At 39.0% G+C, this 23,228-nt stretch overlaps 1 long non-coding RNA gene across 1 annotated transcript; it reads left to right on the top strand.

Annotated features, from left to right (window-relative positions):
- The first annotated feature begins 646 nt into the window (after positions 1-646).
- LOC121657976 lies at positions 647-23,195 on the top strand. The gene is made up of 2 exons (XR_006013808.1): positions 647-754; positions 10,699-23,195. It is a non-coding gene; the product is annotated as an uncharacterized LOC121657976 (long non-coding RNA).
- The last annotated feature ends 33 nt before the right edge of the window (positions 23,196-23,228 follow it).

Below are 23,228 nucleotides of genomic sequence, written 5' to 3'. Positions count from 1 at the left end.
GAATTCCTTCCTTCCTGCCAGGACTTTTCTCTGATTACTGCTCTTTGAGGTGTCACCAGCATGTACTCTTGGCATTAGTTTTGTTTGGACAGTTAGAGAAGGCTTACCTACATGAAAGGAACAGGCTTTTCACATCAGATTTGAGTAGAACTGGACTTTTGTTCTTGATCTGATGATGTTTGTAAGCCATAAAAAATTATTCTGACCTTGCTATTGGTCAAGGGGTGAGGTCAACGGGAACCAGTGTTTGTTACCAGACCACTGTGACTAATATTTAAGAGAGGCAATTTAGTCCTAAGCATCCCAGTTCTATTTTGAGTCAACTGCACCTTGGAAAACCTCCAAAGTTGTCCCAGTCCAGCTAAGTTAGCCAAGAACAGGAATTATCTCCTTCTGGATCTGTCCTGGTCTTTTTAAAGTTTTAAATCTTTCCTATAAAGGCCTGTAATTTTTTTCACTCTTATGTTGCTGTCCTCCACTGTACTCTTTTTTCACCTCTTCACCAGTAAATAAACTTCTCTGTCAGTACCACAGTTGCTTACAGATTTTCAAAAGCAGAATTTTTTGTTCAGCATCCAAAGGTCTTTAAGAAGTGGCTGCTCATTTATATGCCAACCCCACTTAAAGCAGGAGGGCAAACCCTCTGGGTACATGAGCAGAGCTCATTAAATTCGGTGGAACCATGGCTCCAAATCACCCAGAAGTCTGCTGTATACATCTGTCAAAGCCAGGAATTCACAAATAGAACAATCTGGTAAGAAAATTATTTGGTAAAATAATAAAAGTCTTTAGGGATATGTCATCACACATCTTGCAAATACTTTTCATTTCCTTCATATTCATTGTTTGAATTCAAAGATGTCAGGAAGGGAAAATCCTGCAACATTAGAATATGAAATTAAGTTAAGGATCCTGTTATTTCTCTAACATGTAGTTTTTTATTTTTCATTATTAACACTGCCTAGTTTGTGATTATGTTGACCCTTTGCTTCCTCTGGCTGTGCACTTCTGCCCTTATTCTACAAGGCACCCAATTTACCATAAATTGGACATTAATTCAATAAATTATTAATATATTTGTAACCTAAACCACAATTGAAATGCAGTTCAAGTATGCAACATTCTTGGCTGGTAAAACTGTTCTCAGTGGTGTATGTTACAGCAGTGACTGAAAAATTATAAGGAACTGACTAGAATGTTCCTGGCATTTTTTATTGATCTGGGACTTGTTTCTACTGATAAAAAGTGAGGGAAGACATCAGAAATTTCAGAATGATGGTTGCAAGAATTTTTTTATTGGTTAAGAGCTGAACTCAAAGACCATTTCTGTCAGTCAGGAAACTCCTATTAACTTCAGATATATTGTTGAGAATGTCATATAAAACATTACTATGAATGTGTAGTACACTTACAAAGCATAAGCAATAATGCTTCTTAGCACTGTTGATGCTAGAAGCTAAAAATATTTGAATAAAGTAACAGAGATGCTGAGCTTGGGAATCAAATGGCTCAAAAAACATATTTTGACATGTGCTACAAACTGGAGTTATGCACAGATGTAGCATTCTATTTTAATACGTTAGCAAATAACAATGGCTGTGTCATTGTATTCCAGTGAATTGTGCTTGTGTTAAGTTTTATCCAAAAGCCTCTGTAATGAGCTAAGAAACTAAAGTTACTAGTGAATTTTCCAACTCCTGTTAATTAAAGAGGTGAGATGAATGTGAAACCTTATCTATAGAATAAATAGGATAATAAGACTTCCTCATGTCATATTTGGCATAAAAGGAGGAAATCTGATGGGTTTTTATATAACAATATTTTGTTTTCAATAAACCTCACTGATCTGGAATACATTAGTGACTTAGTGTTCTGGTGATTTTAGTGATTGTCAGGGTTTGGAAAAGTCACAACAGTAGCACCATGCATAAACAGAATACAAGCAAATTCTGGGTCCTAAAATTATATAGAGGATTTTCTCTGATTTCAAAGAAGGTGTGGAACATCAGAAAGGCAGAAAATTTTACCCATTACTATCAATTCTAACAGATATTTTGACAGTAATTCCCATAAACCCATTCATATTATCAGATGCCTAATAATGGATACTATAATTTCATTTTGTGCTGAAGGATTAGTGGGCCATAAAATTGGCTGATAGTGTGACTGGTGATCATAGGATAAATGAAAGGTGACAGATATGCTAACATTTGCTAAAATTCTATGCCAGAATTATTTATTTAGCCATGTAAAGGATGATATCCAGCTGTTCATCAAATGTTGTTTTCCAAAGTTTTACTTTTTCAGCTGAAGTGTGATATACTCATTCTCAAATATGAGATAGTATTTTTAAAGAAAAACTTGTTAAAATATTTTCTAGATGGAAATAAGATGAGAAGGTGAAAAAGCCCTTTTATTCAATCTTCATCTGAACAGCACTCACATTGCAATGAAAACAGCTGAAAAATTGAAATTGTCAGAGATGTAGCTCCTGAATGTAGATATGCCTTTCATTGGCCTGCTGAATAATCAGATTTAAGATTATAGTGCTTTAATAACATACATTATACACAGATAGTAAATTATATTAAATGGATAAAAGCAAACATCTTCCATTTTTTATGGCACTCTACTCCTGTGAATATATTAAATAAGTGAATATTGATTAGATGATGTCTCAGGATTCCATTAGCTATGAAGATGCAAGCACAAAAAGGTGGATAGAATTTAATACTTATTTGAGGACTGGAAATAAGATCTGTGAAAGATTGATTGAATGAATTCTAGGTTCCAGAAAGTACTTCTTCCTGCATGATACAGAAATGCAGAGAGATTTCTGCCATGATGAGGAATATGTAGCATGTCATGTTGTGCATTAATTCTCTGTCTATCTCAGAAATTGCAATGTGACATTTTTCTTAGACTTAGTAGATAGCAAAAATGGGGAAAGCCCCATGTTTCTCAATAAAGCACTCTGAAATTAGGATGCTTTGAGCTAAACTTTGCCTGTCTGGGCTAAACCTTCTAAATTTTGTGTCCTATGAGAGTTTGGGGTGAAGTCTCAGCACAGTCTGGCTTTCATTGTAGAATGCCCCCTGCATGGGCATGGAGAGTGGGAGTGGGGATGCCACAAGTGGTTCATTGATTGATACAGTGTTCTGGTTTGGCCAAATTTAGAAATATATCCGCTGAGAGAAGGCAGGTCACGACTCCTCCGCCAGGTTCGGGAAAAATAAATTTTCCTCGAAGGAAAGTGAAAGAGATAAAAACTATTTATTTAACAAACACATGGGAAAAGGATAATAATGCTAAATAATAAAATCTCTCGCTGTGGAGCAAAAAACCTGGGAAAGTGTCAGAGTCCTCCCTTTGGTCTCCTCAGAGCTGGGGCTTGGCCCAGGGCCAGGCCCTCTGTGCCCGGTGGAAAGTCCTCCTGATGTGCTCTGATATTGAAGCAGTCCAGCAGAAAAGGGAGGAAATCCAAAATTCCAGGGAAGGAAAAAAATTTAACTCTCAGTCTCTCTCTGGAGAAAAAGAAACTGAACAACTGGCCAAAAACTGACCTGGGCAGCCACAAGCCGGGCGCTTCCTCGCTCCCCTGCTTCAGCTGAAAACAAAGTCGCTATCTCTGTGTGACCTTGAACAAGCTGCAAACTGCTTTGAAAAAGTTTTGCTCAGTTTTTCCTTCCCCCTCTCAGGCTCAGTTTAAAGGCATAGAAAGGCACAAGAATTAATTTCTGGGCGTAGGGCAGCGATATGGGATACACATCATAATGTCACCCGAAGACATACAGTCAGCATGGGAGCCATGGACTGCAGGGCATGCCACAAGATACGTAATCAAAGGCTTAGGAGAACCCTGTTCCATAGTGTCTGACTCACTTCTCAAGGAAAAAACTGTGACAGGTGTTTGCATTATGGGTACAGCCTTTTTAGGAGGGTAAATTACTATACAGAACTCTCTGTACACAGCGCTCTGCACAGAGCTCACCACGGTGACTTCGGAGTCACTGAGCAAAAAACAAAATGCAAAGACATGGCCCCAGATGCCTGCAGTTAAAAGGCTGGAGCAATTCCTGATGCGGTTCAGGCATTCAGGGTTTAGCTACCTCCTACAACGGAGACCTTGCCCAAGAGAGAGGTTGGATGTGGCTATGCTGCCCTGCAGTTAAAACAGCCAAATAGTATGGCCATGGCTAGAGCATGGCAATTCATGTCAAAGAACAGAGCCTTGCACAATATTACTAGGAGAAAGTTAAAAATTTTGGATTTCAGGGGCCTTTGCTGACTTCCAAAGATTCTTCTTTCCTAAGACAAGCACTTAGGGAGCCCAGTATAAACATACTTACAGCCGTGTGCTGGAGCCTGTTAGCTGTGTCTGGTTTAAAAGCTTGTTGGTCCTTCCTTGTGTAGATGTAAAACACTTTTCTTCTAGCATTACCCATAATAGAATAAGCCTCCTTCCCTTCTTCACAGTCATCTCTAAACCCTTCCTGAAGTTACTTGCTTTCTAGGGTACACCTCTCAGTTCCATGCTACCGATTGCTTTCTTGTTCCAAGCTTTTGGAGCTTGAACTTGGTTTTCTTAAAATGTATTTTTAATTGTCCACCTCACAGAAGTCTTCCATGATTTCCTATGCTTGTTACTGTTTTTTCAACATGTAGAATAGTTGGCTATTTTCTAACACTCACATCTGAGAGGTTTCTTTCGAAATACTGTTATTAGTTTATGATTTTTCACTGATCACTGATTCCTGAAATGTGTCATATAGTTTCCAACTGTTGTCGATAAGGATTTTGCAGTGCTCATGATACTCTTTTTCCAGTGGAAGCAAGGTGCCTATTTTTGCTTTCATCTGTCCCAATATTTTTTGAGGTTTGTCATTTTTAAGCACATTTGCAGAAAGAAAAATATCCTAAAGATAAATATGTTTCATAAAAGTAGATATGTGCAGGAAAATACTACTAGAGTTCAAATATCACTCTCAATAATTTCTGAATCCATTGGGTACTTTCTGTAGTTACAGATGACAGAATGTTTGTCATTTTGAAATACCCTGCAGCAAGAAATAATAGCCCTGTGTTGATATATGCAGAGTAAACAGAAAATCCAAGTGTAATAATGTTGAACAGTCAATTAACCAAGAGAGACACAATTCCCTAGAAAGCCAGGTTTTGTTAGCTCTCAGAACTACTTGTTTAATCAGATTGTCATGTGATTCTAAGGCAAATACCTTAAAAACCTCTGCTACACATCCTTTATCAAACAAATTTGCAGGACAAAAAAACAAGATTAATTTGACCAGACTGTTTTAACATCTTGAAATTATTTCCATATCTCTTGCTATGGATTCAATCTTTTACCAGTTTTTCTCTTATTGGGCACAGACTGACTCCATGCTGAATGCCTTATCAGCCAATGCACTATCCTTTTTTGAACATTGACTTAACATTAGCACTGTTTGGTCTTCCTGAATTTCCTTAGTAATTTGATATTTATTAAAAATTAACCTAACCCATTTGTTCTCTAATGTCCACACCTCAGAGGCACTCAGTTAAACATCCTACTTTACTAGGGATGGGCTGGGAAGTGCTTCTTTGACTTCTTATGAAATTAGATATTTATTGAGTTCTTCTGCCTTTTCTACATCATTATTTAAACATCTCCTCGATTATATGTCTTATTAATGAGACCAGTGTCAAAGTGCTTCCTGAATTTTTCATGGTAGTTTGTGGTGATGAAACTGGAATATAGCAGAAAATGAATGGTTTTGTGGTTATGATATCCACCTACCATTAAGAGATTTAAGTTCTAGTCCTACAGGCTTCCAATGTGACATTATCAAACTAAAACCCTTTTGTGTCATATGACCACCTCCTTCTGGAGCTTCTAGCAAAGAATTTAAAACATTGCCTGTTTTCCTTGGTCTGTTCTCTCTGGTTCCTTCATGGAAGTCTTAATTCAGTAAGACTTTCTATTCTCAGTTCTCAACCTCCCTCCTTCCTAAAGGCAATCATGATCCACTGTTCTCTCACATCAAAAGACAATAAAAGATAGTCTCAGACATGCCCCAAGATCTCTTACACCTTTGACCTTGCTTTTTCTCCTTGCTTCACTTCATGTCTCAGTTAATCAAACACGTGGTGTACAACCCTTAAACTGAATTACCATTTATCAGCTTTCATGTATGCAGGCCTGACCTCCCTGTGCTGTGGCCTCTCTACCCTTTCCTGCACTGAAAATTTTCTTACATGGTCTTCTGTGATCTCTTCTTGTGCTGTGGACATTTCCTACATCACTGCATTCTATTTTCCTTGGCTACCATTGGTATCTCATGATGGAAACACCCTTTGCTTCATTTTTCAGCTTTCTAAGTCTCAGCTTTTACCTGTAGCTTCCCTTGCTAAATTTTTTCTTTTTGCAAATAATTTATTAGTTAAGCAAATCAGGAACTTTCAAGAGCTTAACCACATCAATTGCTGTTTTATTCTGTTTTCCTGATAATCTCAATTGTACTCTGTTTACCTGATAATGTTTGTATCTTTCTTGCACTGCAAATAATCTTGATAATCATTAAAATTTCTATTGCCAGTTTCATGCAAGAAATAAAAAGGTTCACTGATAATCCAGCAGGTCAGATTTGATGATAATTGGAGCTAGTGAGGATATCTCTCTGAGCAAGATGGGGCCCCTCGGTAGCAGTGCTTGAGCATTGTCTCTGGATGAGCAGCTTTGGTTGACAGCAAAATGGGCTATCTCTGTGTTCAGGTTCATAAAGATGCCTTACTTCTCCTCCTCTTTCTGGACATGACTGCAACTAGGTGCATCCACAATCAGCTACTTTTTCCAGGTGTTACTACTAAAGATCATCAGGAAGATTTTGTTCTTCATGGTCAGCATGTACCTGGCCTTGGTGCAAACAGGTCAGCACTGCTATTTTTGAGACTTCCTGAATTTACATTCTGTTCCTTTTTTTATTCTATCCACTAGTGTTTTTCAATTCTTTTACTTCAGGATGGTTTCAGAGAGAAAACTCTATTCACCATTTGAACCACAAACTAGACATAGCTTATCCCTGGTAAGGACAGTTTAAAGATAACTTACTGACACGTGAAGAATTTATCCAGGAAAGTACACCAGAATTGCAGTCAAGCACTGTGTGAAGTTCAAGCCTGTGAAATACAAATGCCCTAGTGTGAGCATAGAATTCAGTTTGTGTTTTTGCAACGTGCCCTACTCAGCACTCACAGCACATAGGCTTTTTCTCCCCCCACTCCACTTTTCAAAAATGTAATTTAACACAGACACGGAGATGATCTCAAGGAGGAATCCCAGGTTCTGAGTAGAGATACCATGGATCAGCTGCAATCAATGAGACTCAGACATAATAAAAAAGCTGATAGAATAGATGACTTTAAAAAAATGGAAGACTTGCATAGGGGCAGGTCTGGGAATGACAATAGGACCCAGACAGGGGAATGCATGCACTTGAAATACATCCACAGTTCATCAAGACCATCTATCCTATTTATTACTACCTTTAAGTCCATATAGTGTAAATGTATTTGGGAAAAATTTTCTGGGCTTTGTCCAATACTGCTACAAGAAACAGAATACTTCTGGAGTGTTCTTAGTTTCAGTTAAAAGCAGAGAATATAAAGTGACTTTTCAAAATTAATTTTCTGTCTTCTACTTCCATCTACATGCTTCTGATCTCATATGTTCAAAATGACAGGCAGAGAGAGAAAATAAACCCTTAACATTCAATCCTGACTGTTTCCTAAGCAGACTTTTGCAATCTTTACAATGATTATAGAATTATTTTCATAGCCTGAGCAGGATTCTTTATATAATTGATTTCAGTGAGTAGGTACATCAGTTGTTGCTAGGGTTTATCCCTTTGCTGTAAAAGCACTGGCCAGGTTTTAAGAGCATGTCAACTAAAATAATGTGCAATGATGATAAGTGCCAAATTGTTCAGGCAGTAGCTTTAGCCAGTCTTCCTCATTTTGACCGCTCCCTGGGAGGGAGTTCCAGAGGTCTGGTGTTCCTTGCTTGGCTAATATTAGGCTTAAAATGTTCTGATTTAAATATTCTGGGAACGGTCAAGATCCGAAAGAAAAACTGAGGCATAAGTCATTATGCATCCACTAAGGAAAACCTGTGCCAGCAGAAAAACTGAGAAGTCTAGAGAAGGGTGCAGTGTGTAAGGGACATTCTGCCACTATCAATTCCCCCATTATTCATTTAGGATTAGTTTCCTTTTTCCTGATCACAGAAGGTAATTCCTGAAATAATGCCTCAGTCATCAACTCCGGATGATCTACTGAGCTAAGTGCAAACAGATTCATCTGAATATCTTAAAACAAGAAGTCCTTTCCTTTCTCCACAATAATTTTTCCACAGGCAGTAACAGGTAGGAAAGAGAGTATAATGCCAATTACTGGCATATGGATATTTTTCAGATCCTTTTATTTCCTTACTTGTAGGGCTTATCCACTCTTGATGATGTGTGTTCCTCTCCACAGTAATGAGTTTGAAGCTATCATTAAATAAATGAATAAAATAAAGAGTATGGGAATGTAAAACCAAGTTTCAAAGCATACAAATCATCTAGACTTCACATGGGATGCCTCATACAACTCTCAGACACAGATGCTGAATGAAATTGATTATGACAGTCCCCTCTACATCTAAAGATCAAGACAAAAGGCAAGGCTGAGACTTGAAATTCAGAATATATACTTTATTCCTCAAATACTAAGAGCAGACCTCCCTACCCATCCTGTGATAATAACAGCTCTTTCCCTGTGCCTTCATAGCATTCATGCAGTTCAGATATCTTTGCAAAGTCTTCACAAAATAACCCAGGAATATATTATTTAACAGGACATATGGAATAACTATTTTTTTCTTATTTTAATGAATGTATTAGGACTCCCATTCCACTTAACCAATAATGTATGGCATACTTTTCTGAGTTGCTCTCCCCACAGTTTTATGGGTGTGTGACCAGTTGAAAAACCCTGTTATTCTCCCATGATACTTTCTTATAAAAGTACTTAAATTTACCCCTGCAGTTCTATTGCAGAGTGCTACAGTCTGGATGATATTTGTCACAGTGGTATCCAAATGCTCTTTTAGTTAATGTCTGCTATGTAAATGCATACTCCATTTAACCCAGTAAATGTGCTCTCCACACTATTATGGAAACTGCTTTGTATTTAATCTAAACTTCTTGTTCTAAGGCATATAAAGCCAAAGTCAGTCCTCCAGAATAGCTATTGGCACTAATACCTAATTGATAACAAAAATGTCAAGATGAAAATTAGTTCCTATTTGTCCCAGCCTATAAATGCCAGGCTTCCTCAATACCCTGGCATTATGCGCTTTGCCTTTGCCTCCCACATGGGTATCAATGAAGACCACCTGCCTTGTAGACACAAGGTGAAATATCTTTTTCCTCTGACATTTTTGGCTCCTCCTTCCTCAGGGAAAATCCTGGCCATACCTGTGGGGATACTGTAACACATGACAACCAAAAAGTTTAAGTTCACTGACTGTAAGTTATGTTCCTTATCCCATCCAGCATGATCCCCCACAATAAGATCTTATTGCAAACTTCCAGCAGTTCACTGGCCAGTACCAAATTGATTATACACTTACCTGTGCTCCTGTGGTTTATCCTCTTCCAGCAGTGGAGAGACATCAACTTGTGCACCAGAGCAACCACTATTTGTTTGCAATTGGGACAAGGTTTCACTAGTAGTTTCAGAATAGTCTGGTTCTTCAACTGGGGTATCTGCTTCCACTGCTGATACACAACATAGGATGGCCTTACTCTCTAACTTATAGATGGGACAATTCTGTGAGTTACAAAGCTATAGCCAGCCTAGCCTCTTAGGAGGTACACCTTCTCATATGCCATGAGAAATGAAGAGTTTTGCTCTCAAGAACACACTCATTCTTTGTCTCCTTTATCCTTTAGGCAGTGCTTTCTATATTGCAGAATCATTAGCAAACAAACAGCACAGCAACGTGATCCCAAGACATAGCCTGGGCACCAACTTTAAAGCACTCTGTGCAAAAACACAGCATGGTATAATAACCTTTCCTGAAATTGATTTTAAAAATGTTCTTTGCTTTCTGTAGTTCTGTCACTCGCTAAGAAAAAAACCCAAAAACAACAAAAGAAAACTCAGAAGTGATCACAATGTCAATGAGAGTGAAAAGCCCAGATTAATTATTACTATTGTCAGGAGCAAGCTATTGTTGAACAACAACCACGACTGCACTTTTTAAGCCTCTTGACTCATTCTTGAAATTGTGTCCCAAAGGAGTGTAACAGAGAGCAAGTCTGACTGCAGAGTGTGCAAACATGCCATTGTGGGAACGGAATTCAGAGCTCAGCACAGTCCCAGAAATCAATGTGGTTGCACCAGAGTAGCTGAGAGTAGAATGTACTGTATGTTACACATTGGAAGTCCTGCCATGAGTCAAGCAAAGAAGAAATACATAGCACACACAAAATGTAACATACCTAACTGGAACTAGACATTTTATGTGATGAAATAGTCTGTGCTCTGGAAAAAATAAAGCTTTATTTTAAAATACTGTGACTGTTGTACAAGGCATCTATGGAATGGTCTGTTAAATGCTATTTTTATTTTATTGTAATTGGTTTGCTTTTATTACAGCAGGAGCCAGAAGCTGCAGCAAGGGCTGAAAAAAAGTGGAAATTCCATCTACTTTGGGACAAGAAGTGAAAATATCAACATGCACCATGGAACAAAATATTCTGAAAAACATGGATTCAGAAACAATTTAACATGAGATCTTTTGCTAGCTGAGCACAAAATCTGCAGGTGTCTGCAATGTGAGGGTGCCCGGTGGGGTTTGGAGGTTGAATTGCCTGTAGTGTCATCCTGTCCTGGGCTGGTAAGACAGCAGGCTCATTGCAGCTGTGGGGCTGGTGGTGAGAGCAGAGCGAGTGCTGCATCCATACAGAGGGAGTCCAACCTGGGAGTTCACCACCACAGGGACAGATGAGGCTAAAACTACAAACCCAGTTGTAAAACACAGGGTTGTTATGAAACCGGGTTTCTACTGAACTGAGTTAAAACACAGTATCTTGGCTCAAAGAAAAGCCTCAGAGCCATTTGGGAGATGTCGCAGAATGTTTTGCTTTTTTGTGGTTGTTTTATTTTTTTGTCCAATGGTGCCCTGATGGTGTTAGAGGCTGCACAAAGCTAATTAGACAAGACAGCATATTTTTAGTTAAATTAGGTATTCCTGTCTCCGTCTCATGAACCTGGCACTGATGCACCATTAGGAGATACTTCTCCCTCTCTCACAGTGCTCTGTCTGCACTAATAGACTGAACAGGCTCAGGCTAGGCTACCCCAGCTCACTTTTGCCAGCATCATCTAACACTGTGTCTGTCCATGGCTCGGGAGACTCATCCCAGTAAGCAGTATGGATAAGATCTCCCTGTTTTGAGTGAGAAAAAAACCATGGGGGTCCATAAAGAGGCAGACCTCACCACATCTCTCATCCTCTGGGTTCTGTCTATGATCTATTCCATGTGCTTGCATGGTACGACAAATATGTGCCCATGTGGTACTTAGGACAGACAATGAGCCTGGGTGGTAGGAATCCTTGTTTTTTGCACCATCAGTTTTAGCTCAAACCTGTCCATCAGTTCTCTTCATCAGGCATATCCTGACTGCTTGTGCAGGGACATGAGAAGGGGAGGAGTGGCTGCTGCTGAGTGCCACCGGGCAGGGAAAGAGTGGGGCTGCAGTGTTGGCTTAAAATATTTGTGAATAGTAGTAGCCACACCTAACTTTAGGTATTTACCCAGCTAAGTTTTTTGAGCTGTCATTGCTGGGGTTCCACCCTGCTTTTCATGAACAGAAGCAAATATCTCATGTGAGCACAGAGCACACTGGAGAGCAGGGCTACAATGTTCTCAGTTTGAGGACTTTGCTAAGTGCCCGTGGTCAGGCTGGAGGAGCAATTTCTAGGTGGCTTGTTGCAACAAAAGGCCTGTGGGAGTGCAGTAAGGTGGTCCAAAATGCCTGATGCCAGCACAAATGTTTTAACTATAAGAACACATTTCTCTTGTGATAGAGGTTTTCTTTATTAATGTAGTCATTTCTATGAACATTTTATAATTGCACCAGGTACCTGGAAATGAATATGAAGTATTGAAGTTACAGAGCAGAGTATGCATGTACTTATGAATTGAAAGGAGAAATTCTAGTTGAAAAATGCTTTACTGAACGTTAAACCTTCCTCTAGTGAAAATTAAAGGGTTGCTTAGGACTGCCTACTTTTGCTATCAAAAGGTACATCAGATGTTGAAGTGCAATTAAAATCCAGTGGGGCCAATTTTGCAGCTAATAAAAATTTGCATAACTCGAGTTCACTGGAGCAATTTTGATTTTCAGCACCTGAGGATCTGCCTCTTAGTTTTAATTATTTTTTCAAGTGTTCCTCTGCTGTGGCAGAAAGGGAGAAGAGGCAGAAAGCAGCCAGTACGAAAGAGGAAAGGTGTATGTCTCTATTACCTTACAAAAGCAAAGGTAGCCATAGGGAAAATGGGAGCTTTAATCCAGACTAATACTGATAGATGTAGGAATATATGTTTTCTGTTCTGTTTTGCTTGGGTGTTATTTTGGTTTGTGTTTTATGTAAAAAGGATGAAAATTCCCTTCAGAACATAGTCTTGAACAGTCTGCTAAATAGACACTTTTATCTGTGTAGAAATAGATGTTTGTGAGACAGGCTTATTGAGAAAATTACAAAAGGCTTATTTCTCACTCAATGAAAGGATGGCTCTTCCTTCAGTTATCATTATTGCAGTTTGCTGCCTTCCATTTAAAAAGTAAATATAGCTCTCAGTAAATTGACCTGTCCTTTAACATAGGGGTCCTCCTTGAGGTCACATAAATGCAGTAAACTGTGTAAGAGCATGTACCTGAGGGACAGGGAGGGTATACACAGTACTTGGTTATGTGTGGTCCTTAATTTGTACTCATCCATTTATAATAAATTTCTATAGAGGAAATGCTGTCTTAAAATCCATACTTTAGTCATCAAACGCTTGCTAAATGATGCTTTTGTGTTACTTTATCAGTAGCCAAGGATAATACTTGATGTGATCAAATGACAGCTGCACTGACTGTATTTTCTTTCCTTTCTAATATGGTGGTGCAAAACATCTTTGATATAGAACACACTGATGAACTGTTAGAGAGGGTTTGGCACAGCTTGCACTAATTTAAGACAATGTCTTAATAATTGTTGGCTGCATCTGAAGAGCAAAAATGTGTCCTATATAAAAATCAAAACAGATGATTTGGAGCCATGGGGAAGTTACTCCTCTCCTAAAAATTTTCCGAGGCTGACAATGTCAGGAAACATAGCTGCCCCCTTGCCTGGCTCTGTCCTGTTCCAGCCATATGGCAGGCATCCCTCTGCAGACCTGCCAGAGCTGGGAATGCTTCTTCCCACCCAAGCCGAGGAAGTGGGGAAAGAAAGGCAAGGCAGATTGAAGGAGAGTCCAGGGCTGCTTCAGAGGCCACAGAACAGCTGCTCGTGCCCCTTACTACCCATAAAGAAGCAACTACTGAAAATGCTAGGTGTAATTAATAGTACATAGGAAAATCTTCAGAGGGATTTTGTAGGCACGTGAGGCTTGTTTCTGACCATAATGGTTGCTGCCGGCAATCTGCGCCCACACTGCATTCAGCAAGGGTGTGTGGGGAGCGGGCGTGTAGAAAAGGAAGAAAATTGTTATTTTGAAAACATTTCAAATCTTTAGTATCTGCGTAATCATTTGATCATTCAGAGAAAACAATAAACCCTTTACTAGAACCGGAGTCCTAAAACTAATCACAGAGTGTAAACAAAAGGGAGTGAGAAAGAGAGGGGAAAAAAAAATAAAAAAAGCAAGTCTCTACCTGCTACTACCATCTAGTGGTAAAAAAAGAAATAAAGGGCGTTTTTGCAGGAACACTGTGGGAGGGAGGAGGCTGGTGAATAGAATTAAGAAATCAGAGAATTGTTATCTGTCAGCCACCTTATCCCCCCAAAAGGAAACACACGCATAATCTGCTGCACCCACCCCTTGCTCCTGTCACGAAAATTAAGCACAAAGCCAGAGCCATGAATAGAAAGGATCAGTAAGGGAAACATACTTATCTTGACCTCAGAATTCACATCTTTGTTTGATATGCAGATATGACTTAAGGTCTTCCACCCACGGCCATCTTTGCATTCATATATATGTGCAGTAGCTAGCAAAACAGAACCTGAATTTTCGCAGTTAACTGCAGGAAAATACAAGGCCATGAACATAAACTGAGTGCTGCTCCTCTCCTAGTGGCTCTGTGCGGTGGAGGTAGTGAGTTTACTGTGATGACCTCAGCTGTCCTCACACTCCCTGCCACCCTGCCCATGGCATGCTCTCTCCTCCTGGCCTGATTGCCCTGTGACCTGGCACCTCACGGCAGCAGACCAGAGGCTCTGCTGGTGCTGCTAGGTGGGGGCTGGGTGCTTCCACATGGGAGACAACTGGGACTCCACCAGCGCCTTATCTTCAGCAGCACCCCTGAAGGACCTCCTTTGAAGCTGCCAGTCTACCAGGCAAACTCGCACCTCCCAGGAAAACGAGCTTACCGGTCTGAAATGCAGGGCTAAGAAACCATGTACTCTATTTAGGACAAGTACAGCGAGGGGAAATAATAGCAGACTTTCCAGCTGTCTTGCACAACTTTTTGACTTCGAGCTGTTCCCTTCAGCTCAAAAATGAGCTGCTTCTCAAGGTGATACACATTTCTTCACAAGCAGTGTGAAGGTCTTTCAGTTCTTCCAAGCTGCTTCTGTCCCCACTGCAGCCTGCTTTCTCTCTATCACTGATAACCCTAATGCCTTTTAGCTGGTGGGAATCTCAACAGAAAATTCAGTAGCAGACTTTTGTGTCTACACATGTATAATGCAAAGCAACTTTAGAAGTAAGGTATAAAAAACAAGAACACTATAGCTATTAGTTTTTAAGACAATAATTAATGGGCAGGATTAATTATTTTTTCTACACTGGAAGACAGAAAAAATTGTCATTGTAACCCAATGACTTGGACTGAAGTCTGCTGCTGCTCTCCTATATTTCATTAGGGTTTCTGGTGCATATGTATGAATCTTGGCAGCTTCCTGCAGCCTTCAGTAGTTATTCCATCAAGGCATCAGCTTTGGTGTCAGGTGTAATTGGAATTATGCCTACCATACCTGCAGCCGCTGGCATATTGTGTATCCTCAGATCGCCTCTTCCTTCTGCCTGGACCAGGACAGCTTCCACACTGCTGTAGCTCAGTGCAATAAATGCATCTACAAAATGTGCCTTTCCCTTCTACACAACTCTGAGTGCAATCAAAAGTTTATGTACCTCAGTTCAGAGCACATTGGTACTATTCGGACAAAACTGATTTCAACCTTAAATTCAATGCCCAAAATTAGAGTAATTAAGTCCTGTAAGTACAACCTGTACCCCCTCCAAGGGGGAAAAAACCCCAAACAACAGGAAACAACCAACAAGAATCAATCCTGAGAGATGTATTTATTTTAAACTTATTGTTTCAAACTTAAAGTTGATGCCTAAAATGAGTCAAGCAACCACTAAAGTGCTTCTCTCCACTGAATGTAGCAGAAAGTGAGAGTGAACAACTGGAGTGCAAGTTATAAAACTAAAGCTGTGAGTTCAGCATTGGGTGGATGGGAGTTTTCACTCCTGTTGCGACACTGAAAAACAGGGAGTACTGGATGGGGAGAAGTTCCCTATTGTTCCCTTGTGAAGAAAGCAGCGGTTACCCAAAATCTGGTTCTAGAAGAACTTAAGGTATAAAATAGTGCTCTGAAAACAGCCCCATAGGCAGGTTGGATGTCCTTTTACACTCAGACAGGAGATCACTGGAAGGCTCGTCAGCAGTTTATCACTGAGATAGGTCCTGGTCCTTCTACCAGTAGCATCAAATTCCACCAAGTTAGGAGGACCAATGTCCCATGTCCCAGGTGACACTCAAGCATTATTTTTTTGCAAACAAGCGGTAGCAGTGACAATGATAAATAATTCATGATCTGTCTCCTTTACATATCTCTGGCTGCATATCCTACAGCCATTTGTTAGAATGATACTCTCTCACATTTATTCAAGTATCTATTGCTGAAGGCTCGGAGAAAATAGAAAAATAATTATTCTTCATCAGGATGCACTTGCATTTATAGAAACAGTTGACATATTTATAGAAGTGTTATCTACCTAAACACTTATTCATGTAAGTATGCTAAGAGATTCTATGGTATTTATAGTTAAAGGAAATAAGGAACTTGAAATAAAAATGACATGCATGTTTGTCTAATAATCATTTAGTTCTGATAGAAGTTGCTTTTGCCATTGCATTTATTTAATTAATCCATTTATACATTTATTATTTTCAAGCCTTAACTTAGATATTCTTTCACTTGCTAGATGGGTACACTTTGTGTCATCCTTTGTACTGGTAATTGTATATTGTTCTTCTCATGAAACACCTAGAAGTGTGTTCCTCCTCCATGAGACATCCACAAAGACCTTCTTTCTGACCAAAATGTGTAGATTTGATTTTCAACCTCCCACATAGAATTAAAGCAAAAATAATGAATACTACTAAGATCCCCTAATTATTCTGATTAGACAGTTGGCATCCTGATGACTCAGTTAAAAGGGACTTTTGTACTTTATTTGCAAGAATATTAGGCCTCCATATCAGGACTTAGTCCTATGATGATGATATGTTTTTTCTTCTCTGTTTTCCCCTAATGAATACATTACATGTTTTTATTTTTTTTTAGCTTAGTTTCTTGAGAAATAATCTGAATAAGATTGCATTATCTCACTGTTCTCCTCCTCCTCCCTCTTTGTCCATTTTTAATCAATTTAGGCAGAGGCCTCAAAGACTGTGAAGTCTTAAAAATTTTGTAGCAATCAGGGCCTGATTAGAGAACACTGACTTCATTGATTCTGCTTCTGAGTGAAAAACCCAGAGGATTTGGTCATGCCTCAGCTCTGGTTACCAGCATCTCCCCAGGGACCAGCATGGGCAGTCGATGTGACTGTGGCCCTCTCTCTTGCTTGTGTTGTCTCTTGCCCAGGCAGCGAGAGGCGGATGGGGAAGGGGTGTATGGGTAGGTGGGGGCACTGTCCTGTGGGAGCATGGGGAACAAAGCAGTCCTGGGAGCACTGTGGGGCAGCTATGGGACCCTGGAGAGACTGTGTGTCATACAGTGGGAGTCACAGTGTGTGGAGAAGCTCTTGTTCTTGAGGTGAGCAGGTGTGAGGTGCTACTTGGCCACTTGCGAGACAAATCCATGTGAAATAAGATTTCCTTAGCTTCCCTGTTTATGTACTGACTTCCTTTCTTTTATGCTCAGCTTCTGCTGTTATTTTGTCCACTGTTCCTGCTCTGGCATAGGTCACAGAGACCTGACTACTTCCCCAGCCTATAATATTTTCTGCAAAGGACGTGCTTTTGTTGTTTTCTATAACTTTCTTACAGAAGGAAACTCCATGTATCCTAGGTTATTGTTATAATTTTTTTCATGATCATCATTTTCTAATGTGAAAAGCTATTGAAAGTAAATGTATGCTGCAGCTTTATTACATTCCATTTAGCAAGAGTATTTTTTCTTGTGTGTAAATGCTTTGTGTCACCTTTAGTTTTCTTCGTGCTTATTTTAACTCCCCGTTTCTTGTTTGCTGCATAAAAATAATTTATTACCCTCTTCTCTGTAGTTTCTAGATACTCAAGAAGTGCAATGTCATGTGCAGACTCCATAGGTACTTCTCATTTATTCTCTGTAATCTTACTGCAGTACAGCTTTCTGAAAACTTCCACCAGGCATGTAGAGAAAAAGGGGGTGGATAGAATTGCACTAGAAAATTTCCTTGCCTTCTTTCTCTCGCTCTTAAAAAGTAGTTACCTCATGCTCTATGATAATTGCTACTATGAGGAGATAAGTGCTGCTTTAACCCCAAATTGATGAGCTTCATGTGGCAATTACTTGGTGGAATTTCATTGCCTATGGTACGCAGGTCAGATTAGATCATTCTTCTGGCATTAAAATTTATGAACCTATAAATTTCTGTTTCTCACTTGTTCTCATAATGCTTCCTAACATTTCCAATGACTAACAGCCCTCTCATCTATCAAATACTCAAAGCTTAGGTAAATTATCCTGCATGACCTTCAATGCTTTTCTGCCATTTTAAGTCTGGTCTTCCAGATGTTGTGCCCCTAAAGCTCTAAGTAGGTTAGGAATTATGAGTGCCTAGAGATGCTGGATGAGAGTTTGATATACTGCTTCAGTGTGAAAAATCAGGTGGCTTGTCCTAGCCATAGGTTGCTTGCCTTGTAAAATCCTTTTTAACTAGCTAGCTTACAGGAGTAAGATATTTATAACTCAGAGGAAATTTTTTTTTGGTGTGTGTGTGGATACATTATGATGATAGGAATTTATATTGATGTGCTTAGGAATTTATTATGGTTGTTTCTAACCAATCCCCTCTCTGTGGACCCAGTTGTAAGCTCTCTCCTGCCACCCAGGGTCTCTCTCTGATCATGTGTTTGGACCCAAGACTTAGTTCTGATGCAGCACAGCTGCATAATCTCCCCACAGACAAGTCTGAAAGAGAGGTGAGAAAGTCTGTATGGAGATAAAAAAGACAAAATTACTGGAAGAAGTAGGATTGTTGTGATAAGATCAGAAGTAGCCGGTGTATTCAAGAGGAAAAACATCAGCGTGGAAAGGTATGAAAAAGTAATGGAAAAAATTTAGGACACTGATTGTGCTGGTTGGGGCTGCTGGTTGTGAATGATCAGCTCACCAGGTAAAAATGGACAGTGCCATCAGGAGCAGGTGCACATGGATAACCCTGTGACAAGGAAGACCTGCTCTGTGGAGCTGCAGAGGCCAGCCTGCCCCTCCCTGCTCGTGCCTGCTGGGCCGGCCAAAGCACTCCGGGTACTTTGTTAGGGGTGGGGAGCATATCTGTGCTCAGCCTTATGGCTGGATAAATACAGCTGCCTAAGCGCTTCTCTCTGTTTGCCATTGAATAATTGCTCTGTGCTTTGAAGTTGTTTTCTTATCTTGTTGCATAATCCTTTGTGCCACAGTATCAGGATGCTGGAACAAATGAACCCAGGAGAGGATCAGTAGTAAGTTCCTTAAACATCAAGTTCAAAACCCCCATGCATTTTGCAAAAGTTACATTTCTTTTAAAGTTGGTTAGCATTTTTAAAGTCTTCATTCCAATTTTCCCTTTTGTCACGATCTTAATAATGTTCTTGTCCCTGCTTTCTGCTGCTTCTATTGTGTGTGTTGTATCACTAAGTTATTTGAAACTGTAATGATTCATCTTTTTCCTTCAGGAAGAAGACTTCTCCTATAGTGGAAGCTTTAAGTTAGAAGCAGGTTTAACATACAGATTTGTGATATCCCAATGCAGCATGAGCTGAAATCTTCAGAAAAACCTTTGCGTTGTCACTGGAAAAGGTGTTTGGACTACAAGGCTAGATCCTGGCAGATGACAGACATGTTTCTAAGTGGCAAGCACAAGTTCAAGTTCAAGTTGCCCTGATTAGGCAGCTGAAGATTCCTCAGAAGGGAAGAAGGAGAGTATCTCCTGGTGAAAGAAAACTTTCAGAAATCAGATGGGTGCCCTTTGCAGCCTGCCCAACAATTTTAAGTGCTCCTAGAGACTCCTTCGTTATGGGCTGGAGGAAATTAAAGCTTCAAAATCACTGAGAAAGCCTGTGTGAGAGGGATGAAGGAGGGAGTTTTGGGTTCACTCTGAGTGGCACTTGGACACATAATGCTTGACCAAGCTACAGCTGCCATTAGGTGTAACAGTCTGGAACTGGTCGCTTGGCAGGGCAGGTAAAAATCTGTGTGAGAGGAGATTGGGAAACACCTTTAGAGCATGTTTAATACATAATAGGATAAATCAGCTTTGTTAAATGAAAGTGGTATAGTGACTGATGGATGAGGACTACTATAATTATTTACAAAGACAGACCTATACAACTGTCAGCATAAAGACATGCAAGGCAATGACAGCCAAGATTTTCTCATGGGAGGAAAATTGAAGCCAGAGAAATAAGACATTTATGTGGGCACATGGGTTATTAGTTTTTGATTAAATTTCATTGTTGAATCAATTGCTTTATTGTTTGCTAATGAAGGATCATTTTTAGCAAACATTTTTATTATAATTTATATTTAGTGTTGCAGCCTTTTTTATAATAGTGAGTACTAAGAAGTCATGAAAGGATTTAAAATCTTATTATTTTAGAAGTATTGGGTCCTCTGTCTTAATGTTCAAGTTCTTAAAAATTTCTTCCTCTAAGCACAAGAGCTAAGAACTTGCCTCCCTCAAACTCTTATTTAATTGCTTCAGCAAAAGAGTTTAGGAACTTCAGGAAAAAACACAAATTATCTGTGATCCAAATAAAAATGGCACAGCTGACAACAGTGATTATCTCCTTAAACCATGTACAAGGGAAGATCTCACTGTACGTTTGAAGAGTAAAATACCCAGAAGGAGTTAGGCTTTAAAAAAGTGAAACAACCAAATGGTTGAAGAAAGGAAGATATTTTCACAGTGTCTCAGCTGTAGATTCCTGAAAGACCCCTCCAGGGAGAGTTTATCAAATAAAACGCAGATACCAGTTGTTTTGCAGTTTGGACAAAGAGAGTTTGCACCACATATCAGTTGAGACATAAACCAAATATCTCTCTGATAAACTTTGCTTTCTGGGCAAAGCTAAATCTGTTTCTGAATGTAGTAAGCAGGAAAACATTTGGCATCTCCTCCAGAGTAAGAATGGGATTCTTAGGTTATTGAAGCTAAGAGGAAGGTGGTTGCAAGATGTTTTTAAAATCAACTAATTTCTGTGGGTATTCTAAATGAGATCGTGTCTTTCATTAGCCACAGCTTTAATCAGTGTATTCACTTATTCTTCTGATGTCTTACACAAGGCAGTAAGTCCAGTGTAAGAATCTAGTAGTCCAGGTCATAACCCAAACAGAACATGAGATGAAAAAACAGGAGAAAATATTAAAAGCATTCATTTCTGGTTTACTTTTTTTTATGCAGACAAAGTGAATAAAAAGTTTTCCACCTTAATAGTTAAATCTATACCTCAACTACGGCATTCTTTTACTTGGAAAGCAAAAGGACCATTAACAGGTTTTGACGATTGCTTTCTTTGAACCAGTCAAACGAAAATACTGTCCCTTATGTGAGGCTGACATGGTATTTACCTGATGAGCTAAAATGTTTCATTTCATTTTGTCCCTCAGGGAAATTCTGTCCCAACAGATTTCCTTTTATTTTTTTTTTAACTTTAACTTTTACTTTTTTTTTTTTTTGACTTGGTATCTACTTTTTTACCAGTTGGTAAAAACAGAACAGATAAATCAGTCTTACTGGAAAACAAACAAAAAAAAGAAAGGTATAGGTAATTAGATTTGTATACATATAGAAACTAATTTGCAGAAGAAATAAAACTCTTTTACTCTAGAACCTGATCATTTTAACATATATTTCATCTACTTTCTGCAGAATTACAGGTTTTTTTAACAGGTAGAAAAAAAAGCCTTTAGGAAAATTTTCTAAATGTATTTTCAGAATTTTTTCTTCACATACAATCTTGTTGCTTATTCTTACAAATCTGGGTTCATCATTATCTCTCTAAAACATGATAATAAATCTCTGCTTCCTTCCTATACCTAGGAAGGTGGGACCTTTTCCTGTGCTATACTAACTCAGTAGGAGATGTTGCATAACATTCGTATTCATTGCCCTTTTCTATATGTGCTTTAAGGCAGGATAAAAAAATAGCAATAACAGAATTACTATTTGTCCCAAAGATGATCGGTGGAAATTTTCTTTGTGACTTGGTGATCTGGTAACTTTTAGTTGTCCCTGACTTTACAATAATATCTACTACTATCTCTCCTAAGTTTTTTTGTTTGTTTGATTTGGATTTCACTTTTCCTTTAACAATATCCTTATGGCAGAGAACCCCTCATGGTTCAAATTCCATTTTCATATGTAAATGGTGGGATATTCAACTGACTAAAATAAGTGCAATTTGAAAGCGCTGTTCATTGGTGTTTACCAGAGCTTGATTTTATGTTTTATGTGTTGACCACATTGTTGCTTCTGGGCCTCAAAATCTGAGCCAAGAGTTAAAACTATATTTTCCCATCTATTCTTCATTCTGCTAGAAAATTACTTTCTTTCAGTTGTAAACAAAGGGTGATTTATCTTTGTGGCTAGAAGGAATGGAATTAGCCCATCGTAAATTCAAGGTAATCTGTTTCTCCATTAGTAGCTTTAGTTCAACAGCTAATAAAGGCAGAAGCCAGTACATTAGAGAATTATTGTAAGGTGACATTTTAATGAGAACATAACTTTTGGGGAACTGAAAAAGGATATGCAGCCACAACCCCAGTAAGTTGTTGAAGGCTGGCTTGACTTTCTTTCATCTGAGGCAAAAAACTGCCGGGATGGTTTTAGTTAAATGTGCCTCAGACTGGCTGTACTTGCTCTGCATAAAGAGCAGGACAGCCCAATTCATTAAACAGAAAGAAAAGGATGCTTCTGTTCTGGCCAGGCATGGCTGCCACACAGCATTTCAAGTCTTGAGAAAAACACTCTTTACTTGAGGCTGGACCTCAAGTATGTTTTTTATGACCAATTTGCTATAAATGATTCATTAAGAGCATTTCAGAACTATACCCTTGGGTGAAAAAAAAAATAAACTTTCTACGCATGCATCCAGATTCAAATATACATAGATACATCTTTCCGACTTAGAAGTGTGCTATGTGCATAAACCTATGTCCTTAATCCACTTGCTATATCTTATTTATTCTGCAGTTGGATTTCTCTTCAGTTTATGACATTAAATACCACATTGCTTAAATAAAATATCTGTATTTCTGTATTTCCAGCCATTGATTCAGCAGTGTCCTTCTTCATATTGTGTGCTTTTGAAAGTCTTCTATAATTTGTACTTTTTCTTTCTACAGTTACCTTTTGCTGTCAAAGCTTGCCACGTTTCTGTAATAAATCTCTATTATAAGAGCACATGCACATGTTAGTGTGCATAGAAAACAGAAA

This window comes from Corvus kubaryi, unplaced genomic scaffold, assembly GCF_017639235.1.
Source record: "Corvus kubaryi isolate FWS band 111438036 unplaced genomic scaffold, C.kubaryi_AGA036_p1.0 split1-65, whole genome shotgun sequence".
NCBI classification, from domain to species: Eukaryota; Metazoa; Chordata; class Aves; order Passeriformes; family Corvidae; genus Corvus; species Corvus kubaryi.
Note: the sequence above shows the minus strand (reverse complement) of the source record. Positions and strands in the feature narration are given on the sequence as shown.